The sequence below is a fragment of the Myxocyprinus asiaticus genome, chromosome 39 (genome assembly GCF_019703515.2).
Source record: "Myxocyprinus asiaticus isolate MX2 ecotype Aquarium Trade chromosome 39, UBuf_Myxa_2, whole genome shotgun sequence".
Classification (NCBI taxonomy): Eukaryota; Metazoa; Chordata; class Actinopteri; order Cypriniformes; family Catostomidae; genus Myxocyprinus; species Myxocyprinus asiaticus.
In genome coordinates this window covers 4,197,077-4,211,558 of record NC_059382.1, presented here as the reverse complement: position 1 = coordinate 4,211,558, position 14,482 = coordinate 4,197,077, and the positions used below count along the sequence as shown (strand labels likewise).

The 14,482-nt window shown below is 40.7% G+C and overlaps 1 protein-coding gene across 2 annotated transcripts in view; it reads left to right on the top strand.

The window, feature by feature from the left end:
• Positions 1-301: 301 nt before the first annotated feature.
• LOC127429883 (sodium/calcium exchanger 2-like) overlaps positions 302-14,482 on the top strand; it is a 109,877-nt gene continuing 95,696 nt past the window's right edge. For both annotated transcript variants that reach the window (XM_051679216.1, XM_051679215.1), the window contains exon 1: positions 302-568. The gene's annotated coding sequence lies outside the window, so the exon portion shown is untranslated. The remainder of the gene's footprint in view (positions 569-14,482) is intronic.

Genomic DNA, 14,482 nt, shown 5'->3' with positions numbered 1-14,482 from the left:
CAGACCGACAGACAGACAAAGAGATAGATAGACAGACAGACAGACAGACAGACAGATAGATAGACAGACAGAGAGATAGACAGACAGACAGACAGACAGACAGATAGACAGACAGAGAGATAGACAGACAGACAGACAGACAGACAGACAGATAGATAGATAGATAGATAGATAGATAGATAGATAGATGTGGCAGAATAATTAGATTCTTTTAACGTTTGTTTATTTTTAACATTTATTTGTGCAATAATATCATTAGTTAAGTCGCTGACTTTAGGTATCTTTCTTTTTCTTTTTTGTTCTTTTTTTTTTTTTTTTTGACAATGCGCGCTCTCGCGTTCAGATCTCAACGCTCGTTCACGTACCACCCTTCCCACCCAGCATGCGCCAGCCTGATGCGAGTGAACACACCAGTGTATTTCTATTGCACGGGAGAGTGAATTACAGCAGAGTCAAACCTCAGCGAGAGAGTGAGAGAAATCAGAGCAGGCGAAGAAGCTTTTCACAGCAGCAACATGCGCTTCACAACCACGCCTGCCTTGAACAACACAACAAACTAGGATATAAGGTATGACAATATATGAAACATGTCCTCGAATTGATATTGCACTACTGTACGTAGTGATGGCGAGCTCATGTTGTTCCTGAACTTGACAAACTGTCTGTTTGGTTGTATAGTATGATGGTGCATGCCAGTGGGATTGAAGTCAATATTTCTTTTAAATGTCAGAACCTTTCTTCTTCAGTTTATGCTTTTGTAGACTATTGGATACAGTATTAAGAATACACATCCCTAATAACGGATGTACTGGAACTAATATAATTCTATTTTGTTTGATAGTTCTCAAAGTAGCTTATTAGTAGTGAATTTCTATCATCTGTGTGAATTTAATTTAAATATACCTGCGTTAGACAACATGACCAAACCTGGACTGTATTTGGGGAGTTTTACAGTAGTGCATTATCAGCTGCTTTTGTATGCAGGCTTTAACCTGTATGACTGATGCAGAACTGTAATAATTATTTATGGCCGTTATACTTTATATGGGCACATGTGGGCATCCCTTGGTGTCTGTTGCCACTTCTTTATTTATTAAGTGTGAAAGCAGTCCATGTGTGCATTGGTCCACTTTCATTGTTTTGCTTCTGTGACATGTCTTCAACCACAAAAACCATTATTATTTGCTTTCCTTGTAAACTGACTGCTGGTGATGTTTTCGTACTGATGGTTACGTAAACGATGTTATTGCAGTTTATAAACGGGACGCACCACTGTTGTAATTTGCTTCAAATTCTGAATCTGATATTTATAAACCAGACCAGTGCCTTCAGGTCTTATCCAATAGAGGTTAAATATCATCAGTGTGTTGCGGATGCGTAACGGGCACTCACAGGGTAACACTCGGGACCTGACGGGCATGCACCACCAAACAGGCGGGGTTTCCTCGGTTTTTCTGCAGATGGAGGTTCCTTCCTCTCTTCTCCCCTCCCGTTTAAAATCAGCATTCGTGTTTGTTGACGGAATACTATCTTACTGCTTACTGCCTACTGTTTTATTTTTAAAGGATCATAAATCCCCAAAACACATTTTATGAGATGTTAACAGATATGTAGAGGTTGCACATCATTGAAAACAATTAGACTATAGCACTTATTCTGTTTATTGTTAAGGGTAAGGTGGTTATTTTTTTTCTTTATTTTTTAACCATTTCGTTCTTTCCAGTTTAAAAACGAAAGTTGAAGCAATGTCATAAAATATGAGGTATGTGCGTAAACTCTGAGTTTTGATTGGTGGTAGAGTACGCTACTGCGTCATTAGATTCTGAACGTTTCTTCACAGTCAGGGCTAGGTTGGTAATCTGGCACACCGGGCATTTTCCCGGTGGGCCGACGCACTTTGGGGCCGATCAGGGGTGGACTGGCCATCGGGAGAACTGGGACTAAGCTGAAATGAACCGCCCCGTTATGCAGAACAGGCCACAAAACAGCGCCGCGATATGCCAAAGGGGGCAGCGGACCCCTTTTTATAAATTACAAACTGAACTCCTACTTGAAAAACTGACCCGAACCCGGCAGACCTCTAACGTGAATGGCTCCGAGAGCCCTGACAACAGCATATTCGCGTGTGTACCTGGAACAACATGTGACATGTTACCCCTCAAGTGTTCTGTTTTTTTTGCGGAGCTTTCCTAGTGAAGTGGTTTTGCATGGTTTGCATGGTGGTTCAAATCACTACTGCGCTTCCGTCCAATCACTGCGCTAACTAATGCAGAATTAAAAATTACACGCAGACATGACAGCGGTTCCTGGCTGGAGCAAGTTAAACAGCACTCATGGAAGCACTGTTAGCTTGATTTTTACCACACATAAAATGTCTGCCTTACTTGGCAGATTTCGCTGACATAAGTCAAAGTCTTTCTAGCAAGTCAGTCCACTGTCGGCCATCTTTGGAATGCTTTCGGGAGGCTTTTTCCAGTCATACCAGTGCAGCTCTTATCTGCTTGAATGGAGAGACCAAAATCTCAAAAACGGTTGGTCAAGGGGGCCTGGGTAGCTCAGTGAGTATTGATGCTGGCTACCACCCCTGGAGTCGCGAGTTCGAATCCAGGGCGTGCTAAGTGATTCCAGCCAGATCTCCTAAGCAACCAAATTGACCCGGTTGCTAGGGAGGGTAGAGTCACATGGGGTAACCTCCTTGTGGTTGCAATTAGGGGTTCTTGCTCTCAATGGGGCGCGTGGTAAATTGCGTGTGGATCGAGGAGAGTAGCATGAGCCTCCAGTGCTGGGAGTCTCCGCGGTGTCATGCACAACGAGCCACATGATAAAATGCGTGGATTGACTGTCTCAGAAGCGGAGACAACTAAGACTTGTCCTCTGCCACCCGGATTGAAGTGATTAACCGTGCCACCATGAGATCCTACCAAGTAGTGGGAAATGGGCATTCCAAATTGAGAGAAAAAGGGATAAAAAAATTGTTTTTTTTTAAATGGTTGGTCAAGATTACGATCAAAGAACATATTTCAAATCAGCAATATAATCTGACAATATTGGTATCATAAATTGTGATTCTTTACCTCATATTATGCTAAAAAAAAAAAAGAATTTCCCCCCTTGCATAGCTAACTGAACTGAACTGATGCCAACTCCAACCATAAGACATGGGATACTTCATATGCCATTGCCTGAACCTTGGATTTAGGATAGACCTCACCGAAATTACCGGCCGGTTGAACTGCAAAGCACCTCACTGATCTCGGCCTGCATCACCTCGGTCTAATGATGGACTACACTCTTATAATGGAATACATAGACTATCAATTAATTGCCAACAAAACCCTTCATCAGCCAACTAACAAGGACAATTGCCTCTATGTGAACTTCTGCAGTTAATCCAGGATGGACTTCAAAGACATTAGTCATTAATCTTACATTTCTTACAAAATCTTTGTTTAAACACTGGCCCTTAACACTTACTTAGTTTAATAATTTTAAACCATGACTTGCATAATACATAAGTAATATTGCCATTATATTCATGATGTTAGCCAGAGGGGAACTGGCCCCCACAGTGAGCCTGGTTTCTCCCAAGGTTATTTTTCTCCATTAAAAAACATCTTATGGAGTTTTGTGTTCCTTGCCACAGTCGCCTTCGGCTTGCTCACTGGGTTTCTAAATACACTTATTATTTAAATACTTATTTTTATACACACTTCATAATTGTATTTGATCAAACTACACAATGATAACTCTAAGACTTTGTAGATATTAAGGTTTCATTTTCTGTTAATGCATGATTTTCTGTAAAGCTGCTTTGAAACGATGTGTGTTGTGAAAGGCGCTATACAAATAAAAATTACTTGACTAATGCGCATGCACATTCTAGAGGTGATTGGCAGGTGATGTCTGTATCTAAAAGGTGATTGTCTCTTTTAACTGTAAGGCGGGACTTCTTTTCTACATTTGTTGACCATTGGGCACTCAGAGCTCCTTGGATGAGTGTTCCAATTTCTCTCATTAATTTCAATAGATGTGTCCATCTCTGCTAAATAATCTCTGCATAGGTATCCAGAGAAATCACACCTGTCTCTGTGACTGTTCTAGACTAAAAAAAAAAGCAAGTCAATTCAATCATTAGTGTCCCAGTGTTAAATGGACTAAAGGCCCTGGTATACTTCAATTGTATGCGTTCCGGATCGGATCGTGCCCGTTCATCCGCGTTGCTTACCTGAGTATACTCCATTGACCCTGAGTGCAGATGGACGCGTTCGACGAATGCGTACTATGATTGCTTTGTGCTACTCTTTTAGTAGAGTCAATGGCCGGCGCATGCGTCAATGATGCTCACAGATGATGACCGCGTCCGCGGGTCGAGAAAATCTGGGCTACGCGCGGTCAGGCTGTGCAGACTGGCTGATGACGAAATTTACGTCACGCATACTGTGCGCGGAGCCATCAGCAACATGGAAAACCAAAGTATACCCAGTTCTTACGTCCTTGCTGATGCCTGAATTCGTGTTTACGATAGCCAATCAGAAACGCCCTCTTTTTGTCAATCATATTGTGTGATGGTATTGCAAAACATCGGGTTGGCTAATGTGGCTTTGGAGGGCAGGCTTTTTTTTTTTTTTAAGGGAAGCAACCAAAATGATTGAAGTTATGTCTTAATACTGAGGTTGCTGCCCATCCCTTATAAAGTCTCGGTCACATTTTCCTTTGCACTGCAAAATTCCGTGGGCGATGAAGGCGTGGGCGGACGTTGAGTGTGTATGAAACCAGCAAAAAACTAATTCCCAAGCATCCTCTTTTCAATGCTGCACATTATTCTCTGTGAGAGTGAAGTTGAAAAGAAACTCACTGCTAAAATTATATCCTTGTCCATTTGGAATATTTGGTGTAGCTGTCTGTGAAGCACCACCCACACAGAGGCTGGTGAACCTTGTTGGTGTATTGGTCAATGCAGCGAATTCGCTTGTCAAACTTTACCAAACTTGAACGCCACCGATACGTCATCATGCGAAATTCACAATGCTGTGAATTCTCATTGAGATGATTGTATTTTATAAACATTGTTGTCAAATGATGCCATTATGTTGCATGTTTAATTTAGTGAGTGGCATAGTCATGATTTCAGACATAAAAAGAGCTATTTTGCATGTTGAATACACATTTTTGTAAAATTGTCTTTTAAAATTGTGATTTCCAGTTGAAAATGAATGAATGGATATGTCATGAATTTGAAAAAAATCTTTAAAAGATATGGAATTATTTGTAGTCAATATACAGTATATATATTTATTTATTTTTGTTATGATCAGCTCTAAAATATTTAATCAGCTAGAAATTGATCTTTGTGAGTGCAGTCTCTGTAAAATAATTTCTAAAAATACTTATCCAGTAATCATGTACAACAGGAAACATCAGGGAAATTCATTGCTCAAATGGGTTTGAAACCCTAAAATTTACTTTATACTGCAGAGTATTACTGTAGTAAGCTGTTCTGTACTTAGTCTCTGAATCCACTAAATACAGTGTGCCATGCATGCACTATCTTGCCTCTGGATTAATAGATGAATCCTGACTCTTCAAGGAGGAAATCTTGAGGCATCTCTTGATTCATTAAATAATTAACATTTAATTGTCATCAAGCTTTACAGACACATACATATGTTAAAGAAGGAGGTAGAGTGCAATCATTTCTAATCCTCATCAGTATTGGAATCCTCTGAGTCTGAACTGAAGACATACATGCAATCTGCAGACGTGGAGGCAGCCGCATGTGTGTACTCGTGCTGTTTGACCTTCTCATCGTATTCACACATCAGTCAGCCTCAGTCTCCACAGCCTCTCCTCTCCTCTCGTGTGCTCTTATTTCTTTATTTTTTTAGTTTCCTGCTTGACTGCACTATCGCAAATAAAATTGTCCCAGGACTGTGTGTCTGCCATTGCTGGCTGGTAGTCAATACTGTGTGTGTGCTCAACACATTCAGATGCGAGTAAGAGTTTAAATCAGTTACTGTTGCAGTTACTGCAGTCACATACACACACACAGAGGAAGTCCTGCTCTATCTTTTAAATGATGCTGTGTGTGTGTGTAGTCAACATCCCCTGCCCTGAAGCAGTTCCTATTGAATTAAAGCAAAGTGAATGCTTGTGAATAAAATTTTCAAGCTCCTCTGCATTGATGCTGCTCGTATTTATTTCCAAAACGAACATGCAAATGATTGCTCTAATAATTAAGGGACAGATATGAGAGCATGTGTATACAGAGGGAACCTGTAGGGTTTTCTATTTCAGCCATCCATCCATCCATGCATCCATCCAAAAGTTATGAATATCAGGAAAGCTCTTTATTTTCAATCATTTCACCATTTTAAGGCCATTTTTTGTTCTATGTTTTCTCCACGTCTATGAAAATTATAACGTCAGGTTATAACTGGCTCAGAATTTAGAATTAAAGCAGGGCATCACATCTTGCATCCATGTCTAGTCTGATACTTTACTATGATACCCTGTTCCTTACCGTTTAACCTGGCTTGTGCTTAGTAATTTTGTGCAACACCAGTATGACGAACAAGAACAAATTCAGAGCCTGCTGACACTTATACAAATGCATACACACACTCAGTGCCGAGACCTCCACTGCGCCCACCCTCTCGCTCCCATTGGCCAGCAGCCCGTCGCCGTGGGAGCAGGTGTCGTGCAGTTGGTCGATTCATCTGTCGTCATGACGGGGCTCCTCTCTCTCTCTTTGCTAAGATGATCCCACTCTACTTTTCTGTGAAATTATGGGCCACGAGCAGAAAGCCGAGCCGTTCCAGTTTGTGATCCAAACTTGCTGAAAAACATGTATAACTTTTGATAGAACGAATGTTTCTTCTGGCCAGAGCATGCTGGGACTGGTTGTTCAGATGACAGTTTTGGAAGTGAAATTAGTATTACATATGTGGAAAAAGTAATGAGAAATGAGCAGATTTTTGAGATCGTTGTTGGGACTACATGTCCTCACCTACGTTGTGGGGACCTCCCAAGGGTAACATCTTACTAAAGGGCATCACTACTGCTATTGGTCATAATTGTGCAAAACCCCTAACCTTAAAGGAATAGTTCACCCAAAAATGAAAATTCTCTCATCATTTACTCACCCTCATGCCATCCCAGATGTGTATGACTTTCTGTCTTCTGCAGAACACAAATTATGATTTTTTGAAGAACATTTCAGCTCTGTAGGTCCACACAATACAATACAAGTGAATGGGTGCCAAAATTGTGATGCTCCAAAAAGCACATAAAGGCATCATAATGCATACGACTCGAGTGTTTTAATCCATATTTTCTGAAGTGAAATGATTGGTGTGAGTGAGAAACCGATCAGTATTTGGTTTGCTTGAAATTCTGCTCCCTGCCCAGTAGGGGGCGATATTCCTGAAAAGGTTAATCAACAAAAACACAAGAAGAAGAATGTAAAAGTGATCTGTTTCTCACCCACATCTATCATATTGCTTCTGAAGATATTGATTTAACCACTGCTTCAGAATTTTGGCACCCATTCACTTGCATTGAATGGACCAAAAGAGCTAAGAAATTCTTCTAATAATCTTCATTTGTGTTCAGCAGATGAAAGAAAGTCATACACATCTGGGATGGCATAAGGGTGAGTAAAGGTGAACTATTCATGTGGCTAGTCAAATCATGTGGCTAGTTGAGGCGAAAAGTATGCTGCCCCCAGTGGCCAAAGATGGAAGTGTTGTGAAACGTATGGGCATGTGTTTCCATGTGAAATGTCCACCAAGTGGTGCCAAAAGCGAGCTGTATTTTTAGTTGTCAATGATGTAATACAGTCGACAGGATTGCATGTTTTATTTACTCTTCCCCCTAACCCAAATCCTAAACCTAACCATCAGTAGAGTAAAACACCTTAACTATAGGCAGCACGCCAAATCAGTTTACCATAATGAGCTCCAGGACTTTATAAACCAGTGAACTTGTGAGATGTCTGATGGGGGATGGCACTTGTCAGTAATTCAGCTCAGTGGGGTTGATTTCAAGGTAATGAACTTTCAGAAGCAACATGTTGATTTTCTTGTGCTATGCTGCATTGTGGTGGTGAGTTTTGCATGGGCAAGCACCACTAGTTCTAGTTAAAAAATAATCAAGTAAAAATCTTAAAATGCTATATATAGTGAATATAATTGGCTTAATAAAAAGCTTTAAATTAATGGAAATCCCACCTTGATGTTTAAACATGGCAAGAGCTTATACACACTCTGGAGAGGTCATGTCAGGGTTGGACAGAGTGATATATTTTCTTTCTCTCTCTCTCTCTCTCTCTCTCTCTCTCTGTCATATTGTTCATCCTGCTGGTCAGAAAATAAAGCCCATAGGCTTTCATATGGTCATCATGACAGAGCAGGACCTGGACACGTGCTCCAACAGCATGCCGCTCATGTTTTTCTCTTGTTTTGTTCTCTCTTAGCCAAGAGTAATGCGTGCAGTGATTCTGTTGTGTTGTGTTGTGTTGCGGAGTGCGCTGCACATTTAACTCTTTACAACCCCGTCGGGCCAACTCACACCAGTCAAAGAGCATGACCTCTCTCTCTCTCTCTCTCTCTGTCTCTCTCAGTTTTGATGCAATAGAGTGAGGGAATTCAGAATGGAAAAGAGGCAGAAAGAAAGTAAGAAAGCACCCAACATCACATGGTTGTTCAAATCATAAAAATATCTATTAAAATATATAACTACATCAAATATTGTAGCTTCAAGACACAATGTTTCACAATGTGGCCCTTCCCACAGTGAATGCTCTTTGGTCCGAAAACCTTCCCCTTTTGTAACAGCACATTAAACATCAAATATCTTCAGACTATATTTTTGCGTTCTGTGCGGACAGACAAATTGCTCGTTGGGATCTTTTCACATCATGTCTGGTTGGGACCAGCGTCAGTGCTATGGGGGGCTGTGCCCGCTCACTTAGACCACTATGCCCCCTCAGATTTTATATTTGAAAGGTATACAATTTATTTTTTTTAAATTCCATCTTACATGTTTCATCCTGGTGCTGACTCTGCCTTTAAGCAGGCCTTCACAGTGTCAAACTTTCACCACCATCTCAGAGTTTTTTTAAAGCTCACAGCAGAACCCAAGTAGGTATAGCTGCAGGCCGGAGATGTCTTAATGGGGTTGAATCTCCAAAAGAGGGTGGGATTACTCCAAAAGCGGATTGTGCCAACTCCAAAAGGTGGCGTTACCATTACACATGGTTAGGGAAAGGGTTAGGTTAGGGGCTCTGCTGGCGCCCCTTTTTGGAACAGTGTGTACCTGAAATGTCAGACTAACTGAACAGAGCACAAAACAGTGAGGCAACGGCATCTGAGAATGTGATGGAAGCATGTCTCCCACACCAGAGCCTGGAAACCAGTGTTGGGAAGGTTACTTTGGAAATGTAATAGGTTACAGATTACAAGTTACCCTATTTAAAATGTAATAAGTAGTGTAACTAATTACTTTTCTAAATTTCTAACAAATGTTTTCAACTGTTAATCATTTTCAAACATTTAAAGGGTTAACCTTACAGTAGTACTCAACACTGATTACTGTCAGACTTTCAAAATCCTTCATCACTTGAATTAAGATTATAATAATTTAATTTTAAAGCACAGCCACCACAAAATCAGACTTTAGCACCTCTTTTTACTTTGAGATCGTTCTAAGGTTAAATAAAAATTTAAAATCAAAAGATACCAATTAAAATGGGTTAGTGGTAAAGTTGCTTTGGCCAGGGGAATCTGTTGGTGCCCTGAATTTCACAACTCGATGACCTCGTGAGTAATTAATGTAGGTTATGCTACAATGCTGAAATAACTGTAATATTAGATCTGACATGGTTATCAACCTTATTCAAGGAGGAAGAACGTTAGCTATATATTTTCTCTCAAAGTGTTCATAAATAGAAGTGTGGCTGGTAAAGACGTCTTTAGCTAGCTAGCAGACTAGCTAATTTGTTATGAATGGAGATTATCATCATTAAATAAACTACTGGACATGCACCAAGCAATACAGAGCTAAAATACATCTTGAATACACATTAGTAGCATGGTGTGGCAGGTGGTAGTAGGCAATGCCTTTACTACTTTATTTAATGACTGCTTACAGTTAACTATAGGCTAAGTTGCATACCTACAGATGCTTCCTCAGGTTCGACATTGAAACCTTCGATAGCATTTTAATAGTTGGCAAACATATTTTGCACTGAACTGTTATATTTGCACTCTTTTCTGATTTCTGGATGAAATGATTTTTAAATTTCCAGCACTAGAACACATTTTTATCACTTGCCATGGTGGCAACTCTCAGACAGGTTGTAGCCTAAAGCTTTCATTGGCAATGTGGATTGATGTAATTGGCAGACGTGGTGCGCTGCAAATTCAAACAAGAGAACCAATCAAAAGCATCAGAATAGCATCGCTTTACTAAACAGCCTTTAAATGGCAGGAGGCATTGTGCACATCGAAAACAGGCAAAGCAACAAATTAATATTATTCAACATATCCTAGCTTTTTACAGAAAATATTCAGATGTAACACTCTTTGTATTGTTAACATTTTCATAAGTAACTGTAATTTAATTACACATTTTTTCTCAGTAACTGTAACAGATTACAGTTACATTTATTTTGTAATTAAATTACATAACACCGTTACATGTAACTAGTTACTCCCCAACACTGCTGGACACAACACGAGCGAAGTCCAAACACATATCTTTCATTCAGTTTCACCTGGACTCAGCGAGGTATGCTTTACAGGCAGAGACAGATAGAGAGAGACAGCGAAGGACACCAGGGTATTGAAAAAGTGAAGATAAAAAAAAGATAGGTTAGTATGGCTGTAAAGTGATGTCAGACACAGGAAATGCAGGTGGGACAGAGAGCAGAGAGATGCCACATTCTCCAGGGACAAAACAGGACACACTGTCTGTTCCCTCTCTGTCTTTCTCTCTGGGATGGATATGACCTCATCCTGTAGTTGAATTGTGTTTGCCACTCATCACAAGGGCTGGTGTGTGTAAAAACTGTGAATGAAAACAACTCCATAACATTTGTGTGTATGGGTCACTGTGTGTTCCCATTAGATAATAGAACATCATAAATGATACATGGAAGTTGACAAATAACATTGACACAAATTTTTTTTTTTTTTTTTTGGTTTTCAGCATTAGGATGTTTGGTTAAAATGTATATGAATTTATAAGAGAAAATTGTATTTGATGCGACTGGTATCCATTTATTTTGGGCAAGGGATAGTTCACCCAAAAATCCTTTTTTCCAATCCATCCTTTTCCATGAAGAAAAATAACAGCATATGTATATGGAACAGCATAAGGGAGCACACTTTTGCAGATGGGAGCGCATGACCAACGTGCGATCCAGTTGAACATGCTTAACGTGCCTTTTTGCGTTACTGTGGTGGTAACAAACTTTAGAACTCAAGGGGGCGTTAGAGTTTTCTTCATAAGTCTGTACCATTAAAGAACCCGTGAAATCAAAATTAAAGTTTTGCTGCATTTAGTCCAAATCCATTAGCTTTAAGGTAATTTACACTCACTGAGTGCTTTATTAGGAATACTATGGTCCTAATAAAGTACCCAACGCTGTCTTCTGCTGTTGTAGCCCATCCGCCTCAAGGTTCGATGTGTTGTGCATTCAGAGATGCTTTTCTTCTCACTACAATTGTACAGAGTGGTTATCTGAGTTACTGTAGCCTTTCTGTCAGCTCGAACCAGTCTGGCCATTCTCCGATGACCTCTTTAATTCTTTCAACAGAACTGCCACTCACTGGATGATTTTAGATTTTGGCACCATTCTGAAATATGTTTTCAGAAAATATGAGCATTTAAAGTCTATAGTTTCTCTCTTCCAGCTTAAAAAAAAAAAAAAACCCTGGGCAAAATCATAACATCACAGAGTCTGAGAAACTTTATCCAATCAAATACTGTCTAGAACAAAAAGTCACCCTCCCCCTACATCTCTTCACCACACATAGCTGTGTTCTCACCTGCACTGATGATGCCCTCGCAGGGCACTTCAAAGGGTGCACAATCTATGTTGTAGGTTGTTCCAAACAGAATTTCCAGTAAAAAACCCTTAAAAAGTGAGTTGTGAATGCCCATTATCACCTTTCAGCCCCCTATAGCTCTAACATTGGAGGGTAATTGTCTTTGAAGGGATGGTCACGTTAATAAGAACACGTCAACGCGAGAGGTAGATGCAAGAAAAGTGGCTGGAGTTTATACATATGTTTCATACAGACATTTTTCTGAGATTTCTTGGGATGTACTTGTGACAAGGAGGAGGGCGGGGCTGGGTCGTGAGGACACACGGCCAGCCCTGAATCGGGCTAATCAGCCGGGAGGGGGATAAAGACGTGCCGGAAGCGCCAGTTAGAGAGAGAGAGAGACGCACGCGGCTGAGTTGCATGTGTGTCTGTGTTTGTTTATGTTTGTTTTATGTTGAGTTTTATCGTAAAACTTTATGTTGACTGTTTAGCCAGTTCCCGCCTCCTCCTTACCCAACCTTTACCTGTTTCATTGGTACTGAAACCCGGGAGGGAGGAGGGATGCGCTGTCGCGGAGTCCTCGCTGCTGCCATCCGCCAAGGGAACAGCCGCGGCCGTCTGCCTGGGGACGAAGGGGTCGCTGCCAGCCGCCAAGAGCCGGAGGAACCACTGCCGTCTGCCGAAGAAGGGGAGGAGCGGTTCCATCTGCCAGGGGACAGAGGACATGCTGCCATCCTGTGGGAGAGGAGCAAGCTGGCGTCCACCAGAGGGCGGAGGAGCGGTTGAGGGCCGGGTGACAGCATGTCCAGGAGCCGGCAAGCAAGTTCTTCTCTCTCTCTGTTGCTTCGCCTCGCTCTTTCCCTCTCCACTTTCCCTCCCCTCGTCTCTTCCAGGGCTCTAAAGGAGGGGAAGACCTGCCGGCAGGCACGGCCAGAAGGGCAACACCCCCCCTCCAGGAAGGGAGGGGTTTCCCCGGCCTGAGTTGGGCGATGGAGGAGTGTGATGAGGAGGAGGGCGGGGCCGGGTCAGAAATGTACCCACACAAACTTCTTTTGTAAGCACCGTCTGTCTTTTTTAGTCCGCTAAAGCAGAGGTCGAAAGACGTGGTGATGTTCTCCAGATCTGACAGCATGTAACAGAAAGAAAAGTCAGAATTTCATTGGGATTGTCAAACATTGACTCAGTTGAGCTCACACATACAGTAACCCGAGCCCGAGCATCAGGGAGATTATTGAGGCAAAACATGCAGTGTTACATAACTTGTTAAACTGATTGTGCAGAATGTATTGATCATTAACTGACTTGCTGCAAAAAGTAATTGTTTCCAATAAACATATCTAAGCATCCTTAAAAACAAAATACATTTACCTGAAAAACTAAATTGCATATAAAATTAATGTTTATAAAGAACGTATTTGCAATATACAGTAAGTGTCCCTCCTTTTCTTTTAAAAAAGCAAAACTCGAAGTTACAGTGAGGAACTTACAATAGAAGTCAATGGGGCCAATTTTTGGAGGATTTAAAAGCAGAAATGTGAAGCTTATAATTTTATAAAAGCTCTTACATTAATTCCTCTGTTAAAACTTGTGTATTATTTGAGCCAAAATGTTGTTTAAATGTTTGTTTTAGGGTTTACAGTGTTACGTCATCATGGCAACAAAGTTGTAAGATTGGATATAACTTTTATAAATTTTAATAAGCGATTTTATCACTAAAATCATGTTAACATGCATATTGTTTTTGTCTTGTGTTTATACTTTTGAAACAGTGAGTATTTTAACATTTACAGATTCACTTCTATTGTAAGTGCCTCACTGTAACCTCGTTTTTTTCTTTTTTTTAAAGAAAAGTAGGGACAAGTCAATATTAATTTTTGTAGTGATTAACATGCCACAAAAGCTGTCGATTGAGCTTAACTAGTATTGAACCCGGAATATTCCTTTCAGCTGGTTTGGTTATAGGAGACCAGTTGAGCACCAGCTTGGCCAGGGTGGGAGACCAGCTTAAACCAGAGAAAACCAGCAATCCAGTTAAGGCTGGTTTAATTTTTTTTTTCATCTGGGTTGTAAAAGCTATTTTATTAAATGTTGACCCCTTAATTAATTAATTCAATCATTCATTGTTCACTTCACTCCATACAGTATGTTCATCCATCCATCCAGCTATCTCTCCTCTCTCTCTCTCTCTCTCTCTCTCTCTCTCTCTCTCTTTCTCTCTCTCTCCCACATCCAGCTGTTTGTTTTTGTCTGGATGAGATCGCCATCTCTCCCATTTTCTTTAGAACATCTCTCTGGGGAGAGAACCGTTAATGGCATTTTTTATCATCCTCATTTTTCATTCTCTTTGTTCTCTTTCACCTCACCTGCCCTTTATAACATCCTTCTATCCTTCCTTCATTTCACTCACTGCATCTATCCATCTGTTACATCCC